Source organism: Ailuropoda melanoleuca, chromosome 2, assembly GCF_002007445.2.
Source record: "Ailuropoda melanoleuca isolate Jingjing chromosome 2, ASM200744v2, whole genome shotgun sequence".
In the NCBI taxonomy this organism is placed as follows: Eukaryota; Metazoa; Chordata; class Mammalia; order Carnivora; family Ursidae; genus Ailuropoda; species Ailuropoda melanoleuca.
Window position 1 is genome coordinate 171,894,763 of NC_048219.1, and position 13,402 is coordinate 171,908,164.

General features: G+C 43.0%; 2 protein-coding genes across 22 annotated transcripts in view; one reads left to right on the top strand and one right to left on the bottom strand.

Moving 5' to 3' along the window:
- The window catches only part of IDH1 (isocitrate dehydrogenase (NADP(+)) 1), an 18,675-nt gene extending 14,866 nt beyond the window's left edge, over positions 1-3,809 (bottom strand). Inside the window, exons 1-2 of one of the 2 annotated variants that reach the window (XM_019798418.2) lie at positions 3,635-3,809; positions 2,572-2,637 (exon numbers count right to left, since the gene is read on the bottom strand). The gene's annotated coding sequence lies outside the window, so the exon portion shown is untranslated. The remainder of the gene's footprint in view (positions 1-2,571; positions 2,638-3,634) is intronic. The other variant, XM_002918097.4, reaches the window with a different exon arrangement.
- A 123-nt stretch (positions 3,810-3,932) lies between these two features.
- PIKFYVE (phosphoinositide kinase, FYVE-type zinc finger containing) overlaps positions 3,933-13,402 on the top strand; it is a 102,520-nt gene continuing 93,050 nt past the window's right edge. For 17 of the 20 annotated variants that reach the window (XR_004623593.1, XR_004623597.1, XR_004623601.1 and 14 more), the window contains exon 1: positions 9,953-10,090. The gene's annotated coding sequence lies outside the window, so the exon portion shown is untranslated. The other 3 variants (XR_004623600.1, XR_004623598.1, XR_004623599.1) reach the window with 3 other exon arrangements.

The following is a 13,402-nucleotide window of genomic DNA, read 5'->3' on the forward strand; positions in this document are numbered from 1 at the left end:
TTTCTCGTGCATTGAGTTTGAGAAGTTCTTTGTAGATCTTGGATACCAGTCCCTTATCTGTAGTGTCCTTTAGTATTTGCCCTCTTTTAAGAGACTGTTTTGGTTAAAAAAACAAAAACCAAAAACACCAAAACTATGTTTGGGGTGATTCAACAAGTTCTTATAAACCAAATTTAAGGAAACTTTAAGTCTAAAAGCGAAAGACGAAGAATTTCTGGTGGAATTATGTTTTCCTAGAGACAATGGATATTGGGGATGTCACGGTAAATACAAAAGTGATTTCTTAATTTAGAAAAACCTGTATATAGAAGGGCTACTACTGTCCAGGAGCCAAGCATGTCCCTGTCCTGTTGCTTGGTATCCCAACTCCTGGACTGTTCTTGGGCAAAGGTAAGCTACCAGTGGGTGGGACAGAGAAATGGCATTATTCCAGGAAGATATGTCTTCCTGGGATGTGAGGATAGCAAATACAAATTAATCTCATTCCCAGAAAGGGCAGGGGTGCACCCTCTGGAAGAAGCAAAACTATGAGGCTTCCAGGAAGACCACATCCTGTGTGTGTGTTCCCTGAGAAGTAGAGGAGGCCCTTAGCCTGAGGAAGGTATCTGTTCCCTTTCATGATGCTCTAATGGAAGCTTTTTCCTGGGGGAACATAACTGCAAATTGCTTTTTTTTTTTTTTTTTTTTTATTCGACAGAGATAGAGACAGCCAGAGAGAGGGAACACAAGCAGAGGGAGTGGGAGAGGAAGAAGCAGGCTCATAGCAGAAGAGACTGATGTGGGGGCTCGATCCCATAACGCTGGGATCACTCCCTGAGCCGAAGGCAGACGCTTAACCGCTGTGCCACCCAGGCGCCCCTGCAAATTGCTTTTATCCCCTTAAGTTATGGCTGAAGACTAGAAAAGTCAGGAAAATGGACTTAAACAATTATTAGGTAAGAGACCCATAAACAGTATCATTTGACAAGTTGAGCTAAAGTAATTTGATCTTTACATAACAAAAATGTACTGGGGGGCACCTGGCTGGCTCAGCCCATGGAATGTGCGACTCTTGATCTCGGGGTCATGAGTTCGAGCCCCACGTTGGGTACAGAGATGACTTAAAAAAATAAAATCTTTAAAAAAAAAAAAGTGTACTCATTAGTGGACTGTGAACCTCAGTTCCTTGTGATAAGCCAGGACACATTCCTAATCCGCAGGCCCGTTTTCACTTCCCAAATTTGTAATTCTAGAAGTCTTCTTATTAGTGTTTAGCAGGTTCCCTATACCATTACAGAGGAACCATCTGGAACTCAACTAGAATAAAAAAGTGAACAAACTGGTGTGGAGGAGTTAATAACTTCTGATGTGTAATTTCAAGTATAATTTACAGTAGAGTTTTAAGTATATGATTCAGTCCTGCTGAGCCCACTGTCACATCTGTCCTTGTGTTTAGAAGAAAACAAACCAAAACAAAACACAAAAGAGGCAGCAAACTTACCTTGAACTTGATACAACATTTCCATGGCTGCATTCCTACCTAATATTATACAAGAGTTCTGACTTGGCTATTTTTCCTTGATAGCAAATACAACTGATGGGTCATATAGAATCCTTGAACATGTCTTGCCGTGTCACAAGGAACTGAGGACCACAGTCCACTAATGAGTACATTTTTGTTACTTTTTTTTAAGATTTTATTTTTTTAAGTCATCTCTATACCCAGCGTGGACCTTGAACTCACAACCCCAAGATCAAGAGTCGTATATTCCACTGGCTGAGCCAGCTAGGTGCCACCCAGTACATTTTTGTTATTTAAAGATCAAATTACTTCTGTTCAACTTGTCCAGTGATACTGTTTAAACTGAATAATAGCATTTTAAAAATTATTTCCTTCTCAGTTGAACCAAATATTTTCTGCAGTAATTTTTCTATATCTCATAAGTGAAACATTTCAGGATTTCCTCACATTATCAATTAAAATTTCAGCACCTTTTAACCAAAAAAAGTAAAGTTTTTTTGGTTTGTTTTTGTTTTTTTTTTGTAGACCCTTGCTTACTACAAGATAGGGCATTATTTATTTCTCTTGGATTTAAATTCCATGGGGTAGGCTGTAGGCCCCACTGGACTCACTTCTCTAAGCCTTGCTGCTGAGATTCTCCCTCTCCATCCAAACCCTGACTTCAGAAGGAAGGACTTTTCAACAAGCCAGTTCATTTAGTCTGGAAGCAGGTGAATTCCAATCTCCTGACATACTTGGGTCATTCCAGAAAATAAACCTGGCCAAATACAGAGTGGTTTAAGAAGAAGGAGTTGCTCAACCTTCTTAATTTTCTTTTCATCAGCCCCAAATATGTAGCCACATTTCTTTTAAACTGAGTTCATGAACTACAATAATTTCTGAGCCAAAAACAGTCTCTTGCAGAAAAGAGCTGCACTGAAAAGAAACAAGGAAGCAGTTGCAATTTGTTGTTCGAAATATCCCTGACTCATTCCTTGCAGCGCCTCCGCCTACCTCAAGACCTCCAAGACCAATTAAACCAGAATTGCCGCATTAAAAAGTACAGAAGGGGAAAAATTGCTAGTTCTCACCTCTACAACTTCTAATAACCCCAACTCCTTTGAATCTTGCAGACTCAGCAGAGTGCAGTTTATTTCCTAAAACAAAACAAAAAGGGGAATAGAAAGACCTAACATTCAAAACACGCCTGTCAGGAGCATTTAGCTGTTTTTAATACGGGCCAGACAGCCGGGTTTATCTGGTTTAAAGTACAGCGTTGAGTATACCCAAAGGGCCAAAGGGCAGTTGTAGGTGCAAGGTTAAAGGAGTACAAATATCTCTGCCCCGCACACACTGGAGGGTGCGTCAGTGGGCGCGTCTCGGGTTCGTCGTCCGTTAGCTGGTCTTGGGGTTTGCACGTCCTTAGGTGACTCTGTGACCAGCGGGCTCTTGGCCTGCTTACGTCCTTGTGGCCGTTGTGCAAGAGGGCTGCAAGCGAAGCTGGCTCCACTCCTCTTTCCAGGTCTCCACGCCCACTCCATCGCTCCGCGGCGCAAGCACCTTTACCCCACCCCGGGCGCCTGGAGCCTGCTCAAGGAACGCTTCTCTAGAACTGGAGAACTGGAGATCCGAGCGGGGGCGGAGGTATCCCTTCCACGCCCCCAAGAGGACGCTTCCACCCTGCCGCACCGCGGGTTCCAGCCACCTGAGTTCGCTACACACGCCCAAGTCCATGGCTTCCAGTTTTCTTCGCATCCAGCTCGCCACTGAAGCACGTTTTCTTCCCCCTAAACCCAAGACTTAGTCTTCCACTCCTCCTTGCAGCCTCCCACCGCTCGATTTTCCTTTCCGCATGCAGACCTGGGTTTCTATGTGTCACTGCAAGCAACTTTCCGCCTCCCAATCCCACCCTTCCGTGCCCAAGAGTGGGCCTTCTCCACATCCAGACATCTAGCACCCTCTTCCCCCCATTGTCTCTTCCCCACGCCCAACCTGGATTTTCCCCCCTTCCTTTAGATCAGGGCTCGCCGCTAAATTCCTCCCTCCATAGCCAATCTAAGCTGTCTCCCTTTTCCCCGTTCCAACTACTGGCGGGTTCGGAGCCTTCCCGCAAAAGCCAGGGTCTGGGGGCCGCCCCTTGAAGCCTGCGGTTACCTGCAGGAGAAGGTACGCGGACGATGAGCCAGCGGCACCACAGCTACTCACACGCTGAAGCCCACAAGCGTCTACACTGGCAATCCCAGCTGGGCCCCAGCTGTTTCAGCTTCTGACACCGCCTCCACACCAAGGCGAGAGCCTGCCGGCAGTGTAGGCTTTGAGCACCAGCACGCTTTTGTCCCCTCCCAGGACCGCCCCCTCAGCCCACCTCCCGGAGCTCCGCCCCTTCCGCGCCGCCAATCGCCGCGCGCCGACCACGCAGGGTGGGCGGAGCCAAGGGGCGGGGACGGGTCCCAGAACTTCGGGGCTGAAATCTGTGCCCGGTCTCCTCGCTCGGGGTGGGCCGCAGCGCCCCCTGGACTTGGCTCCGGCAACCTGCGGCAGAAGGACGTGAATGCCACCTGCAGGCTCGGACCCAGGCATGCCACGGCTGGTATTCTAAGACCCACGCGGCCTAGGGCCCCGCAAAGTGAGTTTCCAGGTCTTCAGTAAAGGCAAACAAGACGGAGCTCCCCCGACTTCCGGCGCTACTTGGGTGCGCGTTAGAGTGGAATGAGCGTTTGGCTGAAGGGAGAGTGCGGGCGGGGGGTAGGGAGCTTGAGGTGGCTTTGGGTGCAGGAGAATGCAAAGGATTAAACAGTTAAACAAGCAGGCATACCACGGTAAATAATTTCCGCCACCACCGACGACTACGTCTTCAGAATTTATGTATCTGTAATTCTAATTACTACTAAGTACGTACTATAAATAAACCCAATTGTCATTTGCATTAGAAGATAAAGATAGGAGATTATTGTGTGGATCCCAGTGAAGACGGAGTACAGATGTGAAGCCTTAAGAAAACAGTGGAATAAAAAAAAATATTCTGCCCCCTGCAGGGAATTAGTTTTTGTGTAGTCCTTAACTCTTGAAAACATGGGGGAGGGGTATTTTATTTCACTTTTGGCGGGGAGGGGTATTTTAGACAGTGATTTGTAGTCAGTGTAATGCTTGTATATTGCTGTCCAGATTCAGTGTTCCAAAATTTATTTTTACAATTTTTTCTGTGGCATCGGATTATTACAATTACTCTTTGAAGATAAACGCGTATGACAGGCACCACACAAGGCTCATTTTGGACACTAGAGGGCACTGGTCTTTTCTCAAGAGAAAAGTAAGAAGAAAGAATATATAGCATCACACTGATCTTTATTTTTTTTTTAAGATTTTATTTTTAAGTAATCTCTACACCCAAGGTGGTGCTTTAACTCACAACCCAAGATCAAGAGTCCTATGCTCTACCACTGAGCCAGCCAGGTGCCCTGCAATTGTTGATTTTTTAGGTGGGTTAATGGAAAGTAGCAGTCACCTCCATTTATTATTGTGGAAATGATTATAGAGGAGTATAAGCTTGTATTTTCATCTAGAATCTGAGACCCAAAGTCACCTGAGCTTGTAAATTTACTCCATTTTATATCAGGTTCACATTATTTATCACCCCTTGCCTACTACTAAAAGTATATTCATTCTTCAGAAAGGATTTAGGGCGGCTTTCAAGATAAAATACATTGAACATGTGTGAGAAGACAGAATAAATATAGGAATATACAGAATGAAGGTGAATTTAATCACAAAATGTATTCCATCAAATCCTAAACACTGCTAGAGATGGGCTGCAAATTTGGCTCTGAGCCGACATGGGAGGCAAGGTAACACATGGGAGTCTCAGCATCGTAAAACAGTGTTTCTTAAGCCAGTAACGTAGGAACTCCTTTTTCATTGAAAACATTTTTCTTTTGTAGATCCCTAGAATTGACTTATTATAATATGCATATATGTATATGCATAAAACTAGATATATGCTCCTTATGCTGTTAGCTCTTATACAACTAAAAAATAACAAATTTATAAACAACATGATGAGAAACAAAACTATAAAATTATACATTACCAATTAAAATTAATTAAATGTAACAAATGATGTTTAGCTGAAGTTAAGTTACTGCGTGAAATGTGAATATGACGCTCACAGTTCAGATTCTTGTTCTTTTGAATTTAGCTTGCCAATTCTGGGTGTCATGTGAGGATTCATTAGCACACCAATTTTCTCTGATGTTTGATGTTGCATCCCTTGACATCATTTGGTTTTCATTTGAACAATAAAAAATCTGAATAGTTTAATATTAGCTGGTTCTATTTACTGTTGTAAACACAAATAGAAACATGGACTATGAAGTTTCTGTCCATATGTGGTTATGAGACCCTCATCTAGATAATAGGGGATTCTTATAAATATTTTAAGGCATTTTTGTTTTCATTTTGATGATCTAAAAAAAATGAAGTAGAATGAACAGTTATTTTACCTTGTGGAAATTCACTTCATTGAAACTTATTGGCCATGAAGATTATGGGAGAAAGAACAGTGCAGGTGATTTCTGGGCTTGGGGTTTGGGTGACAGGGTGCCCTTCAACAAAGAAGGGATATAGATAGAGTCACAGGTTTGATGGCCAAGTAAATAATGAGATAAGTGTAAGGTTTGTTAAATTTGAGATGCCTGTGGGACAGCAAGATAGAGATGTTAAGGAGGCAGCTCAGGAGGGTGAGTTCAGGAGTGGTGCCTGGGCTAAAGAGAGAAATCTGAGAATCTTTAGCATCGTTATGGGCTAAATTGTGTGTCTTCCTTTCCCCCAAATTCATCTGTTGCAGCTCTAACCCCGCTGTACCTCAGAATGTGACTGTGTTTGGAGATAGGACCTTTAAAGAGGTAATGAAGTTTAAATGAAGTCATATTGGTGGGCCCTAATCCAATCTGACTAGTGTCTTTTTTTTTTTTTTAAAGATTTTATTTATTTATCCGACAGAGAGAGAGAGAGCACAGACAGGGGGAATGGTAGAGGGAGAGGGAGAAGCAGGCTCCGCACTGAGCAGGGAGCCTGATGTGGGGCTCCATACCAGGACCCTGGGATCACGACCTGAGGTGAAGGCAGAAGCTTAACTGACTGAGCCACCCAGGTGCCCAAGACTAGTGTCTTTATAAGAAGAGGAAATTTGGACACACAGGATGTGCACACACAGAGAGATGAACGTGTGAAGAGGCTGAAAGAGGGTGGCCATTTATTTTCGAGCCAAGGACAGAGGCCTCAGGAGAGAGTAACCCTGCAGGCACCTTGATCTTGGACTTCCCGCCTCCAGAACTGTGACAAGTAATTTCTGTGGTTTAGACCACCAGGTCTGTGGCATTTTGTTATGGCAGCCCTAGCAAACTAAGCATGTATTGATAATAGTTGAAGCCATGGAATTTATGAGGTCATAAGCTAGAAGCATACAGTAAGAAGAAAAGTCAACCTCAGTGAGAACTCTGTGGAATATTTCATATCTTTAACAGCCAGGTGGAGGAAAAGTAGTCCCAAAAGAGAATGGCAAGGATTGTCTGGGAGGTAGTAGAAAAATCAGCACAGACTGATGGGAACCAATGAGAAAGTTTCCAAAAAGGAGGGGGTACTACAGAGAAGGCAAGGAACACAAAAGTTGAAAATAATTAAGTTGAAAGACCTCACAAATGCACTGTAAAAAGAATAATTCATTGGAATGATTCTAAATGAAGCCTTACTCTAGGGGATTAAAGTTTGAATGGGAGGTGGGGAAAGGGAACATAACTCTTAAGAAGATTGACCATGAAATAAAGAATCATGCTCTGTAAAATATTAGCATGATTTTTAATGACTGCATAATTGTCCATCATTTGTATTGCTTTCAGGTTGTGTTCATTATTAATTTGTTTCCTTTTTATTTATTTATTACTGTTTGAAATAACTGTGAAAAACGTATTTCACTACATTCTACTTTGCACTAGAATCAGTTCCTTAGGCACGATTGCTAGAATTGCAGTTGTTGGATCAAGGAGTATAAACATTTTTAAGGCACTTGTTAGATCCATCAAATAATTTTCTAGGAGGGATATACCTATTTATGTTTTCACATGCAGTGTACGAGAGTGGCAATTTCATTACTTCCTAGACACAACTGAATTTCATGATTTTTTTTTAAAGATTTATTTATTTATTTATTTATTTATTTATTTATTTATTTATTTATTTATTTGACAGAGATAGAGACAGCCAGTGAGAGAGGGAACACAAGCAGGGGGAGTGGGAGAGGAAGAAGCAGGCTCCTAGCAGAGGAGCCTGACGTGTGGCTCGATCCCATAACGCCGGGATCACGCCCTGAGCTGAAGGCAGACACCCAACTGCTGTGCCACCCAGGCGCCCCTGAATTTCATGATTTTTAAAAACATCTTTGTGTTCTCTACTAAAGGGATCCTTACAGAACTGACTAATTCTAGACGTGGAGCAAAGATAGTTCAAGATGAGTCTGGTTTATTTTATTGGGTAAGAAGGTAAGGAAGTGCTCAAAAAGTGAGAAAAACATGTCAAATGTACGTGGGAGCTGCTTGAGGGGCTCTCACTGGGCAAATCAGGGAAAACTTGACTATCAAGAGTGGTGCAGTAATGAATTATAACATACTGTAAAAAAATCATGGGTCTGTACTAATACTGTTAAAAAATAAACTGAGGCATATTACAATTTTTAAAAGTTTATTTGAGCAGGAATTGGACATTGTCAAATGTAAAATGATTGCAAACATTGGAAGTGACAGGAGCTAGGGGAAAGACTTTTTTTTTTTTTAAGATTTTATTTATTTGAGCGAGAGAGAGAGAATGATCCTAAGACCGGTGAGGGTCTGAGGGAGAAGCAGACTCCCCACAGAGGGAGCCTGATGCCGGCCAGGATCATGACCCGCCAGGATCATGACCTGCGCTGAAGGCAGTTTCTTAACTGACTGAGCTACCCAGGCACCCAGGGGAAAGACTTTTATAGAGCAGAGGCAGAAGCAAAGCAAGGAAATTATTTGATTGACTACAGCTTAAGGGTTTGGAAAAGCCTATGTGGTTGTTTGTGATTGGTCATCCTTAGGTTTCAAATTCATAACCTTGAGGCATTATATAGGCTTAGGTTTTGGTTTACTTACATAGGCTACTAAGACATTAGAATCATCTCAGTCTAATGGCCTCATTGTTTAATTAATTGAATAATAGGAATCAATATAAAAGAAAAGGAAAAGCTGTTTTGAGTACAAATGCAAGTGATACCTGATAGAGGAATACAAGCATAGTACCATCATAACAATAATAGACTCAGTAAGAATCATAAATATGGGCTTCAACGAAGGGTTTATTAGAGGTCACACCCAATAACCCCTTTTTCACTCAGGTAGATGAGATTCTCTGCTAAGAATGATCGTCAAGGTAACGGGGCAGGAAGAATGGTGTGATGTGGAATGGTAGTTGAGAAATGGAAGAGGAAGCTGACTACTCTTAGGATGATTGCTTAGGGCCCTGCTGAGGGTGATCAGGATTTCCTTGTACTGTTATCAGTCTTAGGGCTTCGAGGCTGCTCTCCATTTGCCGAGATGGCTAACTGAAGGAAAACTGGGTAGGGATTTGCCAAAACTCTCGAGGAAAGGGCCTGAAGGATTTAATTAAATAGCACCTCACTTTGGGTTTCCTTTCTGACCGCCCCCGCCAAGCCCCACAATTGGGATGAGCAGGTTTTGGCATGTTTTCTTCAGCGAAGAGCACAATGCTCACAGCAGGACAAAAAGATGGACTAATGCTCGCCAGGCTGAGCAAGGCTTGGTAATTTTCCTTGCGCCCAGTCTTGGTGCAACACAGAACCTGAATGAAAAGACTAGCTATATAGCTCACATCACTTGCTCTGGGGTAAGGCACTGTGCCAGACGCTTCAGGCGCAATGTTTTACTTTATCTTCAAAAAACTGTCTGTGAAGGGGGCGTTGTTATCAGCCTCATTTTACAGTTAAGAGGGCAGGGACCTGAAGAGCTTAGTAATTGTTTAAGGTCACATGGCCAGTTATTGACCGAGTCACTTAACTGTGACAGCAGTCTGCGCTCCTGTGACTGTCAGTCCCCGGGAACGCCGAGCACGGTAACAGCTTATGGGAGCCCATATCATCGAACACATACGGTAACTGCAGTGGCCCAGACAGCCCCCGTCCGGTGACCCGGCACGCGTGATGCTCACGCGCGCAGTCGCCCTGGCTTCCTCTGGGAAGGCTGAGGCGGCCTAATCAGTCAAATCGTCCAGGACGACTCTATTTGAGCTCGACTCCTTTTGCCTGGGCGTCTGAGCCGAACGCGGCGCAGAAGGGAAGGAGAGGGCGGAGCCTGCGCCCGGGAGAATTGCGGATTGGAGAGAAGGAGGAACAGGGGGCGGAGCCTTCGGGGGGAAGCGAGAAGCCGCATCAACCATGTAAGTGGCTTCGCTTCCTGCAGCAACCGCCGGCGGCCCGGGTGCCCCCGTCGCTGCGCTCCGGAGCTGGCTTCCTGCGCCTGAACCGGGTGAAGCGGCGCCTGGGGAGGAGGGTGGCCGGCGGGGCCGGGGCGGGAGGCGCAGGTAAGGGAGGGGGCTTGGCGCGCGGCCGGCTGGCGCTGAGAGTGGGGAAGAAGGCCGGTTTGGGGAGCTCCGGGGCCAGAGCGGAGGGGAAGGTTGAAGTGAAGGCGAGAGCTGGCGCTTTCCAAGCGTGGCTGGAGGCCGGACTGCGGCCAAAGCTGGGCAACGAAGGGCAGAGAACCTGTGCCCGCAGTGAGCAGCTCCCTGATTCCCCGGTTGCCCCTTGTCTGGCCAGCGGGGAAGGGAGCCGGGTGCGGCTCTTCTTGAGGAGATTTCCTTGGAAACATTTGAAGTTCCTTTGCCCCTCTCTTATCCCGTGTCCCTGAGCTTGTTTTGGAGGTGCACAGTCCAGTTCCTCCTCCCTCCGATGGATCAGCTCCTCCTCTGTGTGTCAGTGGTGCGTCCTTAGACTGAAAAAGAAAGTTCCTGAGCTACAGAAAACGACACCAATACTGGGTTTTCAAATACGTATATACCTCAAACGATTGCTTCTGCTCTTTGAGTCCATTCTATTTGTACCTATGCTTGAGGAGGGGACTTGATTTCCCAATTAGTATTTTCCCTTTGCTTAGAATGTTCCCAACAAAAGGGTGAGGATGAAATGTGATGGATATTTTAACAGTCTCCTGTCCAATGTAGAGGTTATTATTTTTAAGATATTCAAGAAATATGAGAAGTGCTATAATTCTGTATAAAGCAAGTTATTTATGTTCATCTGAAGTGCGTAGGTGTATGATAAATTACCATGTATTGATTCAGTGCATCCTCTGTTTTAGAATGAGTACCATACAGATGGGAGAGGTAGTAACTTGGGGTATTGCACTCTTTTTTTTAACTTATCGAATCTCGTTTTCTGCCACTCCAAAATTCCCATCTATTAGGATTCAAAAACCTTATTTTTAATTTTTTTTTTTTTTTTTTTGTGTGCGGTTGGGTTAGGGTTTTTGACAGATTGGGGGGCAGGTTAAGTCTTCTGTGAAGCAAGACTACATTCCCTTTTTCTTTCTCTATGTGCTCCCTTTTTCTTTCTGGGAGAAGTAATATGGATCACGTTGTGGTCTTGCTTTAGTGTTTCTGTTGGCATGTTGATGAAAAATTGAACAAAAAATCTTTGTTGATGGAAACTGACATTTCTGGTATTCAGCTGACCTGCATTATTTTGGGTACATTTTAAGTATTTTTAAAAACTGTATTTAGAAATGATTCATCTGATGCTTGGGTTTTTTTCATCTGCTGTATTTGAAATTGGCTAGTAGACTGGGCTTATTTTTTACGTTTAATACCTGATTAGCTTTCGTATTGGCTTAATCAACAAGGTAGCATGTGGTGGGTCTGTACATACTAGTAGCCTACAAATGAGAAGAGGTAAAGTACTGGCATTTGGAAGAGTAGGTTAATATTTCTAATTGTTTATCAGTTAGCAAAGAGTCCTGATTTATATCGCAGACAGTTATTAAGCTACCAGAGGATAAGAATTTTAAGAGTTTTTTCAAGATCCTGGCATCATTGTGGAATTTTTAAGATGAACTTTGTGACTATGTTTATGTTTCAGAGATTACAATTTCTGAGTGTTGTCATGGTAATTTTTATCCTCATATCGCTAAAGCTTATTAATTAGTTTTGTATGTGGGTTACCTTCAGAAGTAATGCTGAGATTCTTTATGCAGATTGCTAACTCTGCTTCTGATGTTACTTGTATCAGAGTAGAATGTAGACTGTTTTCCCAGGCCTGAGGGTTGTTGCTGTGATCACGTAATCCTTTCTCCTTAGTGCCCTTTTGTTTTCTTCCCTTTTTTCCCCTTTCCCCCCCTTTTTGAGTTTACACTTACTTAGTCAGCAGCTTGCTTCAAAATCCTTTATGCTGGAATATGGATTGTTGACTATGCTCCTCAATAGTGGATGATATTAGAGACCTCCTCTCTCCCTCCCTTCCTCCTCCTTCCCCCACCCTTTCCTTCCTTCCTTCCTTCCTTCTTCCACCTTCTTCTCTCTCCTCCATCTCTCTCCCTGCTCTTCCTCAACACTCCTTCCTCTTTTTCTTCCTCCTTTCCTCCCATTCCTCCATAGCAATAAACTTTTATTGCCAAATCATGTTCAAATCCATGGTTTCATTTCTGCTGTGTTTAATTAATCAATTATTAATCAGGCAATGTCTTGAGTAGTTAGAATTCAGATAGGCTAGAATTGGAAGTCTGTGAAGAGCTACAAAAATAATTTTGCTCTAAAGAGGAATTCCAGGATAAGACTTTGGAGTCTAATAACAGTTCTACCACTGACTAATTGTGTGACCCTCAAGAAAGGTGTTTTAGGTTCAGTGTACATTGGTTGCCTTAAAGGTAAAATGTAGTAATAATTCCAGTTCTGTGCTCCCTCCAGGATTTTTGCAAAAATAAAACGAGATGGTAGATATGATTTTGAAAGTGAAAAGCATTTTGAAAGAGTATGATATCCTCTTAGTAAAACATAAATTAGTTGACAAACTATAGCACTCTAATGACTAGAGTTATGCATAGTTTATGGTTCTCATTTGTTTGAAGTATTAATATAGCCGGAAATAGACACCGGTGTTTTTCTGTAACCTCCATCTGGTGATGTGGTTACCTTTACTACTTCAGTTGAATTATGATTTTTAGGTATTTAGAAAAAATCCCTTGAAGATCTTCATTTTAATGTCTGTATGAGTTTACTATTAAAAGGAGAAAAACCAGGTTCGTGTGCCTAGAAGAAAACATGATAGAAACAGCTCGTTGCTTTGGAAAGTTCTTGAGGTGATAAGGCACAGCTTGAGGTAATTTTTGAGGTTATATAGAAGTGTCATTAAGGGATGACTGTTCCATCTTCTTTTCTTGGAAATATTTATGTTTTACATTTTCAAAAAAGATTTATTTTAGAGAGCTAGCGAGAGCATGCCCACATATGAGCTGGTGGAGGGGCCAAGGGAGAGAGAATCTCAAGCAGACTCCCCGTTGAGTTCAGAGCCCGTATGCTGGGCTCCGGTTCCATCTCATGACCCTGAGTTCATGACCTGAGCCAAAATCAAGAGTCAGACGCTTAACTGACTGAGCCACCCAGGCACCCCTGCTTTGCATTTTTTTAAAAGAAAAAATTGATATAAGTTCAAAGAATTTTGAAGAATTAATATGATTGTGTAAAACCAGTTTTCCCTGATAACATTAAAAAGCTATTGAGTATGTGTCTTTCAAAGAAAAATTTTAAAAGGAAAAAGATATAAATTACGTCAAAATGCCTTTTCTTTTTACCTGCTCACATTTATACCTTACTTCTAAGTTGTTAATGATTTTGATATTTTTTGTA